The 17,969-nt window shown below is 50.6% G+C and overlaps 1 protein-coding gene across 1 annotated transcript in view; it reads right to left on the minus strand.

The window, feature by feature from the left end:
* UPF1 (UPF1 RNA helicase and ATPase) overlaps positions 1 to 17,969 on the minus strand; it is a 477,022-nt gene that overhangs the window by 415,859 nt on the left and 43,194 nt on the right. The gene's annotated exons all lie outside the window — the stretch shown is intronic.

Raw genomic sequence — 17,969 nt, forward strand, 5'->3', positions numbered from 1 at the left:
TATTTTTTGCCTCTAATAAGGTTTTTATTTGCCTCTCAGAGCGCCCCCCCCAGCGCTCTGCACCCTCAGTGACTGTTGTGTGAAGTGTGCTGAGAGGAAAATGGCGCACAGCTGCAGTGCTGTGCGCTACCTTTATGAAGACTCAGGAGTCTTCAGCCGCCGATTTTGGACCTCTTCTCTCTTCAGCGTCTGCAAGGGGGCCGGCGGCGCGGCTCCGGTGACCATCCAGGCTGTACCTGTGATCGTCCCTCTGGAGCTAGTGTCCAGTAGCCAAGCAGCAAATCCACTCTGCACGCAGGTGAGTTCACTACTTCTCCCCTAAGTCCCTCGTTGCAGTGATCCTGTTGCCAGCAGGACTCACTGTAAAGTAAAAAACCTAAGCTAAACTTTCTCTAAGCAGCTCTTTAGGAGAGCCACCTAGATTGCACCCTTCTCGTTCGGGCACAAAATCTAACTGGAGTCTGGAGGAGGGTCATAGGGGGAGGAGCCAGTGCACACCACCTGATCTGGTAAAAGCTTTACTTTTTTGTGCCCTGTCTCCTGCGGAGCCGCTATTCCCCATGGTCCTTTCAGGAACCCCAGCATCCACTTAGGACGATAGAGAAACAGCGCTGGGTGGGCGTCCAGTGGCCCCTGTGGAATCGGAGAAATGGATTTATCGGTAAGTACCAAAATCCTGATTTCTCCTTCATCCACTAGGGGCCACTGGAGTGCAGATACAATGGGGACGTCCCAGAGCTCCCAAGACGGGAGGGAGAGCACTGAGAGTCCTGCAAAACCGATCGGTCAAACTGTGACATAGAGGCCGCAAAAATGTCAAATCCGTAAAACATGACAAACGTATGCTGTCCCGACTAAGCAGCAACGCAACAAAGCATTCACGGAAACCCCGTGGGCAGCTGACCCTGAAGGTCCCCCAGAGCGCGTGGAGTGCGCCGAAATGCAAAACTGAGGCTCTCGAGCAACCGCCAAATAAGACTGTCTGATGGTCAGACGCATCCAACGGCTGCTAGGACCCCGGCCATTTAGGATGGGAGCATCGTACAGAACAAAGAAGAATTCAATTTGTCGACTAGCCGATTACCTCTGTACAGAGTCGGAGTACCCTGACAACATCCAAAGGTCACGAATCCGGTGAAACCGCCGAGAGGGCCGAAAACACAAGTGTCAGATTTATATGAAAAGCGGACATTACCCCTGGAAGAAACGACAGCTGAGTATGAAGCTCAGCCGTAACCTTATTCGAAAGGGGGGTTGCCGGTACAGTACTCCCTGCAAGAAAGCCCGAACTTCCGGCTACCAGGCTAATTACCTTTGGAAGAAAACCGAAAGAGCAGAGACTTGAAACTCAGGTCAACCTAGTCGAAGCACAGCCGAGCAACCCACCCAGAGAAACCAAAGAAGGCGGCTAAATTAAAAAAAAAAAAAAAAAACGAAAGGAAAAGCCCTCGTCATCCACACCAGGCCACATGAAGTTTCCAAAAGTGGCAAAAGTGAGACGCGGTAACTGACTTCCGAAATCGGAGCCTAGTAGGTATAACCGAACTAGGGAACTCCTTCCTTCTGAGAAGGTCTCGTGAACAGCCACACCGTTCAACGAAACCTGTATAAGACTGAACAAAGAGGACCCTGTTGAACTAGACATTCCCGTAGAGGTAGGAGCCAAGGCTCCTCTACTGACAACAGGTGCAGCGTGGATTTCCAAGTCTTGCGCGGCCAAACTGGAGTCACCGGGAGGACTAGCGCGCATTCTCCCTTTATGCGTTGCTAAAAGTGAGGTAGTAACAGAAAAGGAGGAAAGAGACTAACCAGAAGCTCCAAGGAGCCGTGAGGGCATCCACGGCTACCGCCGCCAGGGTCTCGTCCGAGAGTAGTAAAGGGGCAGCTGAAGAGTCAGTCGGAACGCCATGAGGTCGATCCGAGTTCTCCGCCAACAGCGGACCAGCTGACAAAACTCCAGGAGATGTCCACTCACCCAGGTGCCTGACCTGGCGGCTTGACCTGGAATGAAGACTGTTGTCCTCTGCTCAGAGGAGGATGTAGGTGACCTCTCTCAGCGCCGCACATGGCTGAAGAAAGAGGGTGAACTGGTAACGAGGAAGGAAAAATCCTCTGACGGACAGAGTTGAGAACCATCCCTAAAAACAGAAAACCGTACGAGAAGTATAAATGGGACCAGTGTCGAATCAGAAGAATCTGGATCCTCCGGATATTCAGAAGCAACCTAATCTGCAGAGTGGGTTTCCAGCAGTAGATTGTCCAGTTAGGGAACAAACCTCACTCCCTGCCTTTGAAGTAGGGCCATCCTGTGACCTTCATGAACACGGTGGGAGCAGAAGAGAGACCGAACGGAAAGGTCTGAAAGTGGACATGAGTATTCTGTACTACGAATCGGAGAAAAGCCTGATGAGGAAGCCCAATGGAAGTAAACAGGCATCCCTGATGACTAAGGACGCCTAAACCCCTTTTTGCTCCAAAGTAGCAATCACAGACTGAAGGGAATCTAAGTTCGGAATAGGCCTGGCCGAGTCATCTGGCTTCGGCACGGGAAAAAACAAAGGCCTGAGAAAAAATAAGAATTTACTTACCGATAATTCTATTTCTCGTAGTCCGTAGTGGATGCTGGGGACTCCGTAAGGACCATGGGGAATAGCGGCTCCGCAGGAGACTGGGCACATCTAAAGAAAGCTTTAGGACTATCTGGTGTGCACTGGCTCCTCCCCCTATGACCCTCCTCCAAGCCTCAGTTAGGATACTGTGCCCGGACGAGCGTACACAATAAGGAAGGATCTTGAATCCCGGGTAAGACTCATACCAGCTACACCAATCACACCGTACAACTTGTGATCTGAACCCAGTTAACAGCATGATAACAGAGGAGCCTCTAGAAAAGATGGCTCACTACAGCAATAACCCGATTTTTTGGTAACAATAACTATGTACCAGTATTGCAGACAATCCGCACTTGGGATGGGCGCCCAGCATCCACTACGGACTACGAGAAATAGAATTATCGGTAAGTAAATTCTTATTTTCTCTAACGTCCTAAGTGGATGCTGGGGACTCCGTAAGGACCATGGGGATTATACCAAAGCTCCCAAACGGGCGGGAGAGTGCGGATGACTCTGCAGCACCAAATGAGAGAACTCCAGGTCCTCCTCAGCCAGGGTATCAATTTTGTAGAATTTTACAAACGTATTTGCTCCTGACCAAGTAGCTGCTCGGCAAAGTTGTAAAGCCGAGACCCCTCGGGCAGCCGCCCAAGATGAGCCCACCTTCCTTGTGGAGTGGGCATTTACAGATTTTTGGCTGTGGCAGGCCTGCCACAGAATGTGCAAGCTGAATTGTACTACAAATCCAACGAGCAATAGTCTGCTTAGAAGCAGGAGCACCCAGCTTGTTGGGTGCATACAGGATAAACAGCGAGTCAGTTTTCCTGACTCCAGCCGTCCTGGAAACATATTAGCCGCAGGCACCACAATAGGTTGGTTCAGGTGAAACGCTGAAACCACCTTAGGGAGAAACGGAGGACGAGTCCTCAATTCCGCCCTGTCCGAATGGAAAATCAGATAAGGGCTTTTACAGGATAAAGCTGCCAATTCTGACACGCGCCTGGCCCAGGCCAGGGCCAACAGCATGACCACTTTCCATGTGAGATATTTTAACTCCACAGATTTAAGTGGTTCAAACCAATGTGACTTTTGGAACCCAAAAACTACATTGAGATCCCAAAGTGCCACTGGAGGCACAAAAGGAGGCTGTATATGCAGTACCCCTTTTACAAACGTCTGAACTTCAGGGACTGAAGCTAGTTCTTTTTGGAAGAAAATTGACAGGGCCGAAATTTGAACCTTAATGGACCCCAATTTCAGGCCCATAGACACTCCTGTTTGCAGGAAATGTAGGAATCGACCCAGTTGAATTTCCTCCGTCGGGCCTTACTGGCCTCGCACCACGCAACATATTTTCGCCAAATGCGGTGATAATGTTTTGCGGTTACATCCTTCCTGGCTTTGATCAGGATAGGGATGACTTCATCCGGAATGCCTTTTTTCCTTCAGGATCCGGCGTTCAACCGCCATGCCGTCAAACGCAGCCGCGGTAAGTCTTGGAACAGACAGGGTCTTTGCTGGAGCAGGTCCCTTCTTAGAGGTAGAGGCCACGGATCCTCCGTGAGCATCTCTTGAAGTTCCGGTTACCAAGTCCTTCTTGGCCAATCCGGAGCCACGAATATAGTGCTTACTCCTCTCCATCTTATCAATCTCAGTACCTTGGGTATGAGAGGCAGAGGAGGGAACACATACACTGACTGGTACACCCACGGTGTTACCAGAGCGTCTACAGCTATTGCCTGAGGGTCCCTTGACCTGGCGCAATACCTGTCGAGTTTTTCCCAACGGTTTATAATCATGTGTACGACTTCTGGGTGAAGTCCCCACTCTCCCGGGTGGAGGTCGTGCTGAGGAAGTCTGCTTCCCAGTTGTCCACTCCCGGAATGAATACTGCTGACAGTGCTATCACATGATTTTCCGCCCAGCGAAGAATCCTTGCAGCTTCTGCCATTGCCCTCATGCTTCTTGTGCCACCCTGTCTGTTTACGTGGTTGACTGCCGTGATGTTGTCCGACTGGATCAACACCGGCTGACCTTGAAGCAGAGGTCTTGCTAAGCTTAGAGCATTGTAAATGGCCCTTAGCTTCAGGATATTTATGTGAAGTGATGTCTCCAGGCTTGACCATAAGCCCTGGATATTCCTTCCCTGTGTGACTGCTCCCCCGCCTCGCAGGCTGGCATCCGTGGTCACCAGGACCCAGTCCTGAATGCCGAATCTGCGGCCCTCTAGAAGATGAACACTCTGCAACCACCACAGGAGGGACACCCTTGTCCTTGGTGACAGGGTTATCCGCTGATGCATCTGAAGATGCGACCCGGACCATTTGTCCAGCAGGTCCCACTGGAAAGTTCTTGCGTGGAATCTGACGAATAGGATTGCTTCGTAGGAAGCCACCATTTTACCCAGAACCCTTGTGCATTGATGCACTGAGACTTGGCTCGGTTTTAGGAGGTTCCTGACTAGCTCGGATAACTCCCTGGCTTTCTCCTCCGGGAGAAACACCTTTTTCTGGACTGTGTCCAGGATCATCCCTAGGAACAGAAGACAAGTCGTCGGAACCAGCTGCGATTTTGGAATATTGAGAATCCAATCGTGCTGCTGCAACACTACCTGAGATAGTGCTACACCGACCTCCAACTGTTCCCTGGATCTTACCCTTATCAGGGAATCGTCCAAGTAAGGGATAACTAAAATTCCCTTCCTTCGAAGGAATATCATCATTTCGGCCATTACCTTGGTAAAGACCCGGGGTGCCGTGGACCATCCATACGGCAGCGTCTGAACTGATAGTGACAGTTCTGTACCATAAACCTGAGGTACCCTTGATGAGAAGGGTAAATTTTGACATGAAGGTAAGCATCCTCGATGTCCCGAGACATCATGTAGTCCCCTTCTTCCAGGTTCGCAATCACTGCTCTGAGTGACTCAATCTTGAATTTGAACCTCTGTATGTAAGTGTTCAAAGATTTTAGATTTAGAATCGGTCTCACCGAGCCGTCCGGCTTCGGTACCACAACAGTGTGGAATAATACCCCGTTCCCTGTTGCAGGAGGGGTACCTTGATTATCACCTGCTGGGAATACAGCTTGTGAATGGCTTCCAAAACTGTCTCCCTGTCAGAAGGAGACATCGGTAAGCCGACTTTAGGAAACGGCGAGGGAGAGACGTCTCGAATTCTAATTTGTACCCCTGAGATATCACCTGAAGGATCCAGGGGTCTACTTGCGAGTGAGCCCACTGCGCGCTGAAATTCATTGAGACGGGCCCCCCACCGTGCTTGATTCTGCTTGTAAAGCCCCAGCGTCATACTGAGGGCTTGGCAGAGGCGGGAGAGGGTTTCTGTTCCTGGGAACTGGCTGATTTCTGCAGCCTTTTTCCTCTCCCTCTGTCACGGGGCAGAAATGAGGAACCTTTTGCCCGCTTGTCCACGAAAAGACTGCGCCTGATAATACGGCGTCTTCTCATGTTGAGAGGCGACCTGGGGTACAAACGTGGATTTCCCAGCTGTTGCCGTGGCCACCAGGTCTGAAAGACCGACCCCAAATAACTCCTCCCTTTAATAAGGCAATACTTCCAAATGCCGTTTGGAATACGCATCACCTGACCACTGACGTGTCCATAACCTTCTACTGTTAGAAATGGACAACGCACTTAGACTTGATGCCAGTCGGCAAATATTCCGCTGTGTATCACGCATATATAGAAATGCATCTTTTAAATGCTCTATAGGCAAAAATATACTGTCCCTATCTAGGGTATCAATATTTTTAGTCAGGGAATCCGACCACGCCAACCCAGCCCTGCACATCCAGGCTGAGGCGATTGCTGGTCGCAGTATAACACCATTATGTGTGTAAATACATTTTAGGATACCCTCCTGCTTTCTATCAGCAGGATCCTTAAGGGCGGCCATCTCAGGAGAGGGTAGAGCCCTTACAAGCGTGTGAGCGCTTTATCCACCCTAGGGGGTGTTTCCCAACGCACCCCAACCTCTGGCGGGAAAGGATATAATGCCAATAACATTTTAGAAATTATCAGTTGTTATCGGGGGAAAACCACGCATCATCACACACCTCATTTAATTTCTCAGATTCAGGAAAACTACAGGTAGTTTTTCCTCACCGAACATAATACCCCTTTTTGGTGGTACTCGTATTATCAGAAATGTGTAAAACATTTTTCATTGCCTCAATCATGTAACGTGTGGCCCTACTGGAAGTCACATTTGTCTCTTCACCGTCGACACTGGAGTCAGTATCCATGTCGGCGTCTATATCTGCCATCTGAGGTAACGGGCGCTTTAGAGCCCCTGACGGCCTATGAGACGTCTGGACAGGCCCAAGCTGAGTAGCCGGCTGTCTCATGTCAACCACTGTCTTTTATACAGAGCTGACACGGTCACGTAATTCCTTCCAACAGTTCATCCACTCAGGTGTCGACCCCCTAGGGGGTGACATCACTATTACAGGCAATCTGCTCCGTCTCCACATCATTTTTCTCCTCATACATGTCGACACAAACGTACCGACATACAGCACACACACAGGGAATGCTCTGATAGAGGACAGGACCCCACTAGCCCTTTGGGGAGACAGAGGGAGAGTTTGCCAGCACACACCAGAGCGCTATATATATATATATATACAGGGATAACCTTATATAAGTATTTTTCCCCTTATAGCTGCTGTATCTGTAATACTGCGCGTAATTTGTGCCCCCCCTCTCTTTTTTAACCCTTTCTGTAGTGTAGTGACTGCAGGGGAGAGACAGGGAGCTTCCCTCCAACGGAGCTGTGAGGGAAAATGGCGCCAGTGTGCTGAGGAGATAAGGCCGCCGATAAGGGGGCGGAGCCTATCTCCCGTTTTTTTATGTATTCTGGCAGGGGTTAAATGCATCCATATAGCCCAGGAGCTATATGTGATGCATTTTTTGCCATCCAAGGTGTTTTTTTATTGCGTCTCAGGGCGCCCCCCCCCCAGCGCCCTGCACCCTCAGTGACCGGAGTGTGAAGTGTGCTGAGAGCAATGGCGCACAGCTGCAGTGCTGTGCGCTACCTTGTTGAAGACAGGACGTCTTCTGCCGCCGATTTTCCGGACCTCTTCTGCCTTCTGGCTCTGTAAGGGGGCCGGCGGCGCGGCTCTGGCACCCATCCAGGCTGGGCCTGTGATCGTCCCTCTGGAGCTAATGTCCAGTAGCCTAAGAAGCCCAATCCACTCTGCACGCAGGTGAGTTCGCTTCTTCTCCCCTTAGTCCCTCGATGCAGTGAGCCTGTTGCCAGCAGGTCTCACTGAAAATAAAAAACCTAAACTAAAACTTTCACTAAGAAGCTCAGGAGAGCCCCTAGTGTGCACCCTTCTCGTTCGGGCACAAAGATCTAACTGAGGCTTGGAGGAGGGTCATAGGGGGAGGAGCCAGTGCACACCAGATAGTCCTAAAGCTTTCTTTAGATGTGCCCAGTCTCCTGCGGAGCCGCTATTCCCCATGGTCCTTACGGAGTCCCCAGCATCCACTTAGGACGTTAGAGAAAACTCAGATTCCAATGATGTGCGGAAACAGGGATCAGCACCCTTGCAGATAGAAGCATCTGAAATGCCGCCTGCAGTACGACTCTCTTGTCGTCGGAAACCGGCAGACCCGTGGTGAGGGACCACTGAGGTGGTTGGACTCCAAAATAGAGTATGTAACCGCCAGCGATGAGAAACCTAACCCAAGCATACCCAGGCCTCCCAGAAAAACCACAGACATGCGCCCACCCTGAGATCTCCCAGGTGGGAGGGAGGTCCGACCTGCGGTGAGTGTGTTGGAGGACCTACAATCAGACTGGTCCGAAAATGCTGAACCTCTGCCTCGGCCTCTTACTCTGAGATCCCTTGGTGACGGAGATACCACCCCTATCATGGACACGAAACCTGGAAAGGGCACGGGAAGATCTAAAGGAAAGACCAGTATAGGTCAGTCTTGGAGCTGGAGCAGCAGTAGGGGAAAGAAAAGTGGACTTACCCCCAATGGCCTGAGAAATCCAGGCAGGAAGATCCTTCCCGACCAGGCCCGTAATGAACCACGCATCTGCTGTCCAATAGGATTCAATATCCGCCTGTCACTGTCGCAGCCCTAAAGGTCATCTGGTTAAGACAGCCCAAGCGGAAATTCAGGCTCCGAGTATAAAGACGTCCTTGGAGACCTCAAAAGAACATAAAGTAGAATCGTGACTCTGATCTGCCCAAGGAATCAGTTGATCCTGATGCAAACCATCCTGTAACCCAGAGGACAATTGTTCCACAACCTACCTGCTCCGGACAAGGTAGAACCCCTGCTGCAGCATATTTCTCTCAGACGGCTCCTTCAGCAAGGTTGCACCAGGAACCGGCAGCTTCTTGGACTGGCGATATATCGAGGGGTAGACAATTGGAGAGGTCTCATATCGTTTCCTGCTGTCTGCGGGGAAAGGATAGGAAAACAAACAGTCTGAGACCTGAAATTGTGCATCCGGATGTCTCCAGGCCGCCGACTGGAGCACATCCAGCTCATCCGAAACAGGAAAAGTCGCTGTCATTTCTTCATTGGCGCCGAACCCCAGAGGAACCTGAAGTGTCCAGTTCAGACTCCTTTACCTGCAGCACCAGACTAACTGCTGTAAAAAGCGCCTCGATACCCTGAGACACTAGTTCAGACTCCACCGAAAATCTACGTCATCAGTATTCTGGACATCTATCACCTCCTCCAAGAGAGGCCTCTCATCTGCAGAGTCGTGTAACATGGAGATTAGCAACCTCCATATAGAAACCTGGAGAGGAGAAATGACGGACGGGGTCTCTGGTTAACAGTGACATTACCTGCATAAGTTGAGCTGTCCAAACAGGCGCATCTTGCAGCTGCGTTGAGGACTAAGCAGATGGCTCCACCGCACAATCCTCACCTAACAGGGAATTCTCTGACTGTCCTGGGTGTTACGTTTAGTTAAATGAAAAGAGAAAAGGTGGTTGTGAGAAAAGTTGGGGAAAATTTGATGTGATGAGGTGAAGTTATGTGGGACGTGAAGCGAGGTCTGTACCTGGATGCCCCTGCTATTATAATAAATTGCGGTGGAGATGTGAGCCGCAGCCGGCTGTAACCACTATATACAATTTTATAACAGAAAATACTCAGTGAGCTTAACTGGGTTCTGTGTTTAAGCAACCGCCACTAGCCCCTTGGACAATGGGGCACTGGGTATAAGCCCCCCATCCCCCCCCCCCCCGCTATGACGCCTACATTTAAAAGCAACGGCGCTGGCGCAGGGCAAGGAAATGCTGTGAAGTTAGAGCAAAGTGCTATCACTGTAAAACGTAACAGTTTTTACTTGGGCTTGAAACCAGGAACCACTCTAGTACCTGTCTCAGCCATCAGTGCACCAAACCTTCTCAGCAAGCAGCGGAGTCCGGGTAGAGGAAAATGCCTCCAGCACGTGCAGAGCCGCCAGGGAAACCGGGAGCTGAGGCCCACTGTCAGGATTAAGCTCCGCTCCCCGCGTTATGGCACCCATTTTAAATTCACCAGTGCAATCATAGTGGGGGAGCGGGTGATGCTGAACCCGCTGTGCGGAGCGGGATTAAGCTCCTCCCCGCCGCTATGGCGCTCAGTTCAAAACTGACAAGCTCTAGCGCCATCAGAGCCCGCATCCCCCGCCAGCAAAGTGCTGCTAAATCCGCTATGAGGAGCGGGACTAAGCTCTGCCCCCCCCCCCCTTCCAATTTAAAACTTACTAACTTCAGCACCAGCATCCCCCGCCGGCAAAGGTGAGCCGCGGCCGGGGTATGCCGATCCCGCTGTGCAGAGCGGGAACAAGCTCCACCCCCTCTGAAATGGTGCCTAGTTAAAACTGAATAGGCGCCTCTGTTCAAGTGGAGTCCCAAAGCAGGTCTCCGTGCACAGCGTGTCAATGCCTCTGTCCGCTAGGCTGTGTTACCTCAGTGCTTTCTAGTGGGGTGTGCGGGGGGGTGTACCACAGGATCCCTGAGTGTAGGCAAAGTTGTGTACTCACCACTGCTGCTCATCTATGGAAGTGCAGGATGATTGAGTGGCCCCAACACGTGCCGCACGCAGCGGTGTCCGGCCACTCATACTCACCACTGCCGTGCTGCCAGGATCTTCTGCCGACGGAGCGGCCCCGACACGCACCGCACGTAGCGGTGTCCGGCCAGCTAGCATCTCCTTCAGCCAGGGACCATCCCGAGCCACACGCAGCTGCGATGGGACCCCGCTGGCAGCTCCCGCGGTGCAGACTGGCAGTGGCAGAGCTGTCAGTCTGTGAGTGCAAGAAAGAATAATAAAAATAAGGAAAAAAAAAATCTTCAGAGAAGACCCAAGTGAACTCCCTTGGGCACAAATTAAAGACTGGCTTGGAGCGGGGACATAGTAGGGGAGGAGCTAGTCACATGGTTATAAATTTAAAGTGCCAGCTCCCAGTTACTGCCTACTATATCCCCATTGGATCTGCACTCCAGTGGCCCCTAGTGGATGAAGGAGAAATAGGATTTTAATTACCTACTGGTAAATTATTTTCTCGTACTCTGCAGAGGATGCTGGGGTTCCATTTAGTACCATGGGGTGTAGACTGGTCCACCAGGAGCCATGGGCACTTTAAGAGTTTAATAGTGTGGGCTGGCTCCTCCCTCAATGCCCTTCCTACCAGACTCAGTTTAGAAACTGTGCTCGAGGAGACGGACATACTTCGAGAGAAGGAAATGCACAGATAGTGGTGAGATTCACACCAGCTCACACAACACAAAAGGAAAGCCAAGCTAACCAACCTGAAACAAATCAGCAACGGCTGAACAACAGTACTTAACCAAGTAAAAATGCAGGAAAACGAAGCGATGGGCGGGCGGTCGGGCGGCCAGCATCCTCCACGGACTACGAGAAAAGGATTTACCAGTAGCTAATTAAAATACTATTTTCTATTATGTCCTAGAGCAGGGGTGTCAAAGACAAGGCCCGCGGGCCAAATCCGGCCCGCCAGACCTCGTCTGATGGCCCGCGGTGCCGCCGCCATGAAACCCCCTTCTCCCGAGTGCCCAGCTCGGGGGGGGGCGGGGTTTCGCGGAATGACGCGATTGCGTCGTGACGTCACGGCGCAAACGCGTCATTCAACGAAACCCCGTCGGAGGAGGGAGAAGGGAGCCGCGCAGACGAGGAGGGAGAGGCGGCTGAAGAGCGGCGAGAACCGCTTCAAATGTAAGTCAGCCCCTCTCCCTTCCTCTCTTTCTCTCTCTCTCCCTCCTTCCACCACCTGCCGCAATGTGTAAAATGGGGACCTGTGCCTGCCACAATGTGTAAAATGGGGACCTGTGCCTGCCACAATGTGTAAAATGGGGACCTGTGCCTGCCACAATGTGTAAAATGGGGACCTGTGCCTGCCACAATGTGTAAAATGGGGACCTGTGCCTGCCACAATGTGTAAAATGGGGACCTGTGCCTGCCACAATGTGTAAAATGGGGACCTGTGCCTGCCACAATGTGTAAAATGGGGACCTGTGCCTGCCACAATGTGTAAAATGGGGACCTGTGCCTGCCGCTATGTGTAAAATGGGGACCTGTGCCTGCCACAATGTGTAAAATGGGGACCTGTACCTGCCGCTATGTGTAAAATGGGGACCTGTGCCTGCCACAATGTGTAAAATGGGGACCTGTGCCTGCCACAATGTGTAAAATGGGGACCTGTACCTGCCGCTATGTGTAAAATGGGGACCTGTGCCTGCCACAATGTGTAAAATGGGGACCTGTGCCTGCCACAATGTGTAAAATGGGGACCTGTACCTGCCGCTATGTGTAAAATGGGGACCTGTGCCTGCCGCAATGTGTAAAATGGGGACCTGTGCCTGCCGCAATGTGTAAAATGGGGACCAGTGCACTATAAAAGGGGGCACATGGCTGGGCACTATAAAAGGGGGCACATGGCTGGGCACTATAAAAGGGGGCACATGGCTGGGCACTATAAAAGGGGGCACATGGCTGGGCACTATAAAAGGGGGCACATGGCTGGGCACTATAAAAGGGGGCACATGGCTGGGCACTTTAAAAGGGGGCAGATGGCTGGGCACATATAAGGCAGGTGGAGCGGTAAATTTTGGATAGACCTACAGATACAACCGGCCCTTTGATGGGGACCAAACTGCTGATGCGGCCCCCGATGAATTTGAGTTTGACACCCCTGTCCTAGAGGATGCGGAGGTTCCATTTAGTACCATGGAGATGTACGAAAGCTCCCAGTACGGGAGGGAGAGCGCGGAGTCTCCTGCAGAACAGATTGACACAACTGAAGGTCCTCAGAGGCCAAGGTATCGAACTTGTTGAACTTAACAAACGTTTTCAACCCTGACCAAGTAGCTGCCAGGCAAAGCAGAGACACCATGGGAGGTCGCCCAGGAAGAACCCATTTTACGGGTAGAGTGGGCCTGAACAGAATTTGCACATGGCAAGCCTGCCGTAGAAGAAGCATGCTGGACAGTGAACCTAATCCAGCGAGAAATCGTCTGCTTAGAAGCAGGACACCCAACCTTGTTGGGACCATAAAAGGACAAACAGGACTTCCTGCAACGAGAAGTCCTCTTCACATAAATCTTCAAAGCCCTCACAAGATCCAAGGACTTTGATGTGATTGAGGAGTCAGTAGCCACTGGCACCACAATAGGTTGGTTGATATGAACAGTCGACACAGCCTTTGGAAGAAATTGCCGACACGTTCTGAGCTCAGACCTATCTTCATGGAAAATGAAGTAGGGGATCTTGTAGGACAATGCACCCAATTTTGACACATGCCTAGCAGATGCCAATGCCAACAGTGTGACAATCTTCCAAGTAAGAAACTCGACCCCAACCTCCTGAAGAGTTTCGAACCAATCCGATTGCAGGAACTGCAGCACCACATTTAGATCCACGGTGCCGTAGGAGGCACAAAAGGTGGTTGGATGTGCAGAACCCCTTTCAAGAAAGTCTGAACCTCAGGGAGAGTCGCCAATTGTTTCTGGTAGAAAATGAACAGGGCAAAAATCTGGACTTTTATGGCGCCCAAGCGTAGGCCCACATCCACATCTACTTGCAGAAAGAGGAGAAACCAGAGCCGGCCCTAACCAATATGATGCCCTAGGCAAGATTTTGGCTGGTGCCCCCTAGCACTGCCTCTAGTTCCTCCTCTCACCCTGCACCCCTTTCCCAGCACCATCACCCCTCACCCATAGCAGTTCTAATTTTGGTGTTCCTTCCCCCTATATTTTAAATAGGAACATTGCGCATTTGGTGCACAGTCCAAAAAGAGGCGTGTTCTTGCTGGGAAGGGGCATGGCCACACAATAGTACCCCCAATTCAAATTATGCCACACAGTAGTGCAACTTTATTCACACACATAATGCCCCTTGCAAATATGCCGAACACTATTGCACAACCAACGTACCCGTACACATCACACACATGGCCGCTAAAACTGTGACCTCTGCCTCTGCTTGGATACAGATGTGTCCTCATACATCTTGCCTCAATACGCCATGCAGCAGGAGATGCCTGGCGTGAGTCAGCTGGCAGCTCTGCTAACGTTGGGTGCCTTTATTTGCATTATTTGCATTACTATGTGACTAGAATGCACAATCAGCTTCTACTGATTAAAATGATATGTGGCATGTCTATATGCTGTGTGCAACTGTGACTGTAGCTGCATATGAAATGCTACGTTAATGATTTCCAGGAATACACTAACATATTTCATATGCAGATACAGCCGCAGTCACACATAGAATATAGGCATGCTGCATATCATTTTAATCAGCAGAAGCTGCTTGTGTCCCTAGGCATACCAAATGCCCTAGGCCAGAGGTTCCCAAACTGTGTGCCGTGGCTCCCTGGGGTGCCTCGGGACACTTGCAGGGGTGCGCTCGGTTGGTGGTCCAGGACCAATTCAAATTATTCATGGTCAATATAATAGGCAAAACCAGTGCTGGTGGCTGCCAGTCATAAAATATGTGGCCAAACAGAAGCAAATCTTGTCCCTAACCATACAACTGACCCTAAGGATGACATATAAACGCGATCTACAGTACTTAATGTAATATTTCTTTCTAAATTTCTCAATAAGAAATTTTTGGCCTAGTGGTGCCGTGAAAAAAATTCTGATATTCTAGGGTGCCGTGATTCAAAAAAGTTTGGGAACCACTGCCCTAGGCATTTGCCTAGTTTGCTTATGCCTAAGGCCGGCTCTGGGAGAAACCGTCCCAGTTGAAACTCCACCGTAAGAAACTTCTTGGTTTCACACTAAGACACATACTTTTTCCAAATCCTATGGTAATGTTTAGACGTTACTCCCTTCCTAGCCTGTATCAGGGTAGGAATGACCTTTATTGGAATGCCCTTCCGAGTTAAAATCAGGCATTCAACCTCCATGCCGTTAAACATAGCCACGGTAAGTCTTGATAAGCAAACGGCCCCTGTTATAGAAGGTCTTCGCGAAGAGGAAGAGGCCTCGGATCCTCCAGCAGTAATTCCAGAAGATCTGCGTACCAAGCCCTTCTTGGCCAGTCTGGAGCAATGAGGATCGCCTGAACTCTTGTTCTTTTTATTAGTTTGAGAATCCTTGGGATGAGCGTAAGTGGAGGGAACACGTACACTGACTGGAACATCCACGGAGTTGCCAGGGCGTCCACCGCCACTGCCTGTGGATCTCTCGACCTGGAACAGTACCTCGAAAGCTTCTTGTTGAGGCGGGAGGCCATCATGTCTATTTGAGGTACACCCCAATGACTTGTTACCTCCTCGAACACCTCCGGGTTAAGGCCCCATTCTCCTGGATGGAGATCATGTCTGGTGATGAAGTCCGCCGCCCGGAATGAAGATCGCTGAAAGCGCAACCGCGTGCTTTTCTGCCCAGAGGAGGATTCTTGTTACCTCTAACATTGCGGCTCTGCTCTTCATTCCGCCCCGTCGGTTTATGTAGGACACCTTGGTTACATTGTCCAACTGAACCTGAATGACTTGATCTTGTAGAAGATGTGCCGCTTGTAGAAGGCCGTTGTACACGGCCCTTAGTTTCAGAATATTTATCGGAAGGATGGATTCCATACTTAACCACTTTCCTTGGAAGTTTTCCCCTTGGGTGACTGCTCCCCAACCTCTAAGACTTGCATCCGTGGTTAGAAGGATCCAATTCTGAATCCCGAACCTTCGTCCCTCCAGAGGAGTGAAATTCTGGCTTTCGGCAACAGACTTATCCGCTGGTGCATGTGAAGATAAGATCCCGACCATTTGTCCAGGAGATCCAGTTGGAAGGACCGTGCATGAAATCTTCCGTATTGTAGAGCCTCGTAGGAGGCTACCATCTTCCCCAGAAGGCGAATGCATTGATGAACCGATACCCGGGCAGGCTTCAGGACATCCCGGACCATTGACTGGATCACCAACGCTTTCTCCACCGGGAGAAACACCCTCTGTACTTCCGTGTCGAGGATCATCCCCAGGAAGGACAGTCTCCTTGTCGGTTCTAAATGTGACTTTGGAAGGTTCAGTATCCACCCGTGATCCTGGAGTAGTCGAGTTGAGAGAGCAATGCTCTATAACAGGTTCTCCCTGGAAGATGCTTTTATCAGCAGAACATCCAGATATGGAATAATGTTCACTCCCTGCTTGTGGATGAGGTGCATCATCTCTGCCATGACTTTGGTGCACCCTCGGTGCTGTGGAGAGGCCAAATGGCAGCGCCTGGAACAGATAGTGACAGTCTAGCAGCACAAATCTCAGATAAGCCTGGTGAGGCGGCCAGATCGGAACGTTTAGGTACGCATCCTTGATATCCAGGGATACCAGGAATTCCCCCTCCTCCAGAACTGAGATCACCGCTCTCAGACTCCATCTTGAATTTGAATTCCCTCAAGTAGAGGTTTGGACTTTTTAACTTTCACGGTCCGAAAGGACTGCATCGTAGACGTAGGATAAGATTTCCTAGCTGGTGGCGCTGCTGAGGGAAGGAAAGGTTGACTTACCCGCAGTTGGCATGGAGATCCACGCGTCCAACACGTCCCCAAACAGAGCCTGACCTGTGAAGGGTAGGTTCTCCACACTCCTCTTGGATTCTGCATCCACAGACCATTGGCGTAGCCAGAGTCCTCTGAGTGCCGAGACAGCCATGGAAGAAGCCCTTGCATTAGGTGGCCAAGGTCCTTCATGGCCTCCACCATGAAACCTGCAGAATCTTGTATGTGACGTAAAAACAAGTCAATGTCACTCCTATCCATAGTATCTAAATCCTCTAGTAATGTGCCTGACCACTTTACTATGGCTTTAGAAATCCATGCACAAGCAATCGTGGGCCTTAAAGTCACGCCTGTAGATGTGTATTAGTGATTTGAGCGTAGTCTCAATCTTACGGTCAGCCGGTTCTTTCAAAGCCATTGAATCAGGGACAGGTAAAACCACCTTTTTAGACAATCTAGATACAGAAGCATCAACTATAGGCGGGTTTTCCCACTTTTTCCTTTCCTCCTCAGGGAAGGGGACAAGCAATGAGAACCCTTTTTGGAATCTGGAATTTTTTCTGTGGGTTTTCCCAGAATTTTTCAAACAAGGAGTTTAACTCCCTAGAAGCAGGGAAGGTAAGGGAGGATTTCTTATTGTCTGTAAAGTAAACCTCCTCTACCTGCTCAGGTACTTTTTCAATAATGTGTAAAATGTCCCTAATAGCCTCAATCATGAGTTGCACCTCCTTAGCAAGGAATGCATCTCCCCCCTGCATATCCCCATCACCGTCCCCTGTATCAGAGTCTGTATCCTCTTCTTTCTTCTGGCTCGGTTAGGGGGTGGCGGCTGTGCTGCGGGAGTGAGCGGTCGCCTCGTGGGCTTGCGATCAGCACCCTCAGGAGCTCAGTGTCCTGTCAGCAGAGATAGAGAACCATTAACTTCTAGAGTTGGTTCCTACTCCTCCACTAAGTCCCACGAAGCAGCAGCCTTCCTGTACCTAACTCTTAGAAAAACAATAAAACTAGAAAAACTCCTAGGAGCTTCGCTAGCTGTAACCGGCTCCCAGGGAACATTTTCTAAACAGAGTCTGGTAGGAGGGGCATAGAGGGAGGAGCCAGCCCACACTATTAAACTCTTAAAGTGCCCATGGCTCCCAAGGGACCAGTCTATACCCCATGGCACTAAATGGAACCCCAGCATCCTCTAGGACGTAAGAGAAAGTAGGGGTCCCCCGTATTTTTGAAACCAGCACCAGGCTCCACTAGCCAAGGAGGTGATGCCGCAGCCGGGGGGACACTTTTATACAGGTCCCTGCGGCCGTAGCATCATTCAACCCAACTAGTCACCCCTGGCCGGGGTTCCCTGGGTAAATGGGGACCCC

This window comes from Pseudophryne corroboree, chromosome 1 (assembly GCF_028390025.1).
Source record: "Pseudophryne corroboree isolate aPseCor3 chromosome 1, aPseCor3.hap2, whole genome shotgun sequence".
Taxonomy (NCBI): Eukaryota; Metazoa; Chordata; class Amphibia; order Anura; family Myobatrachidae; genus Pseudophryne; species Pseudophryne corroboree.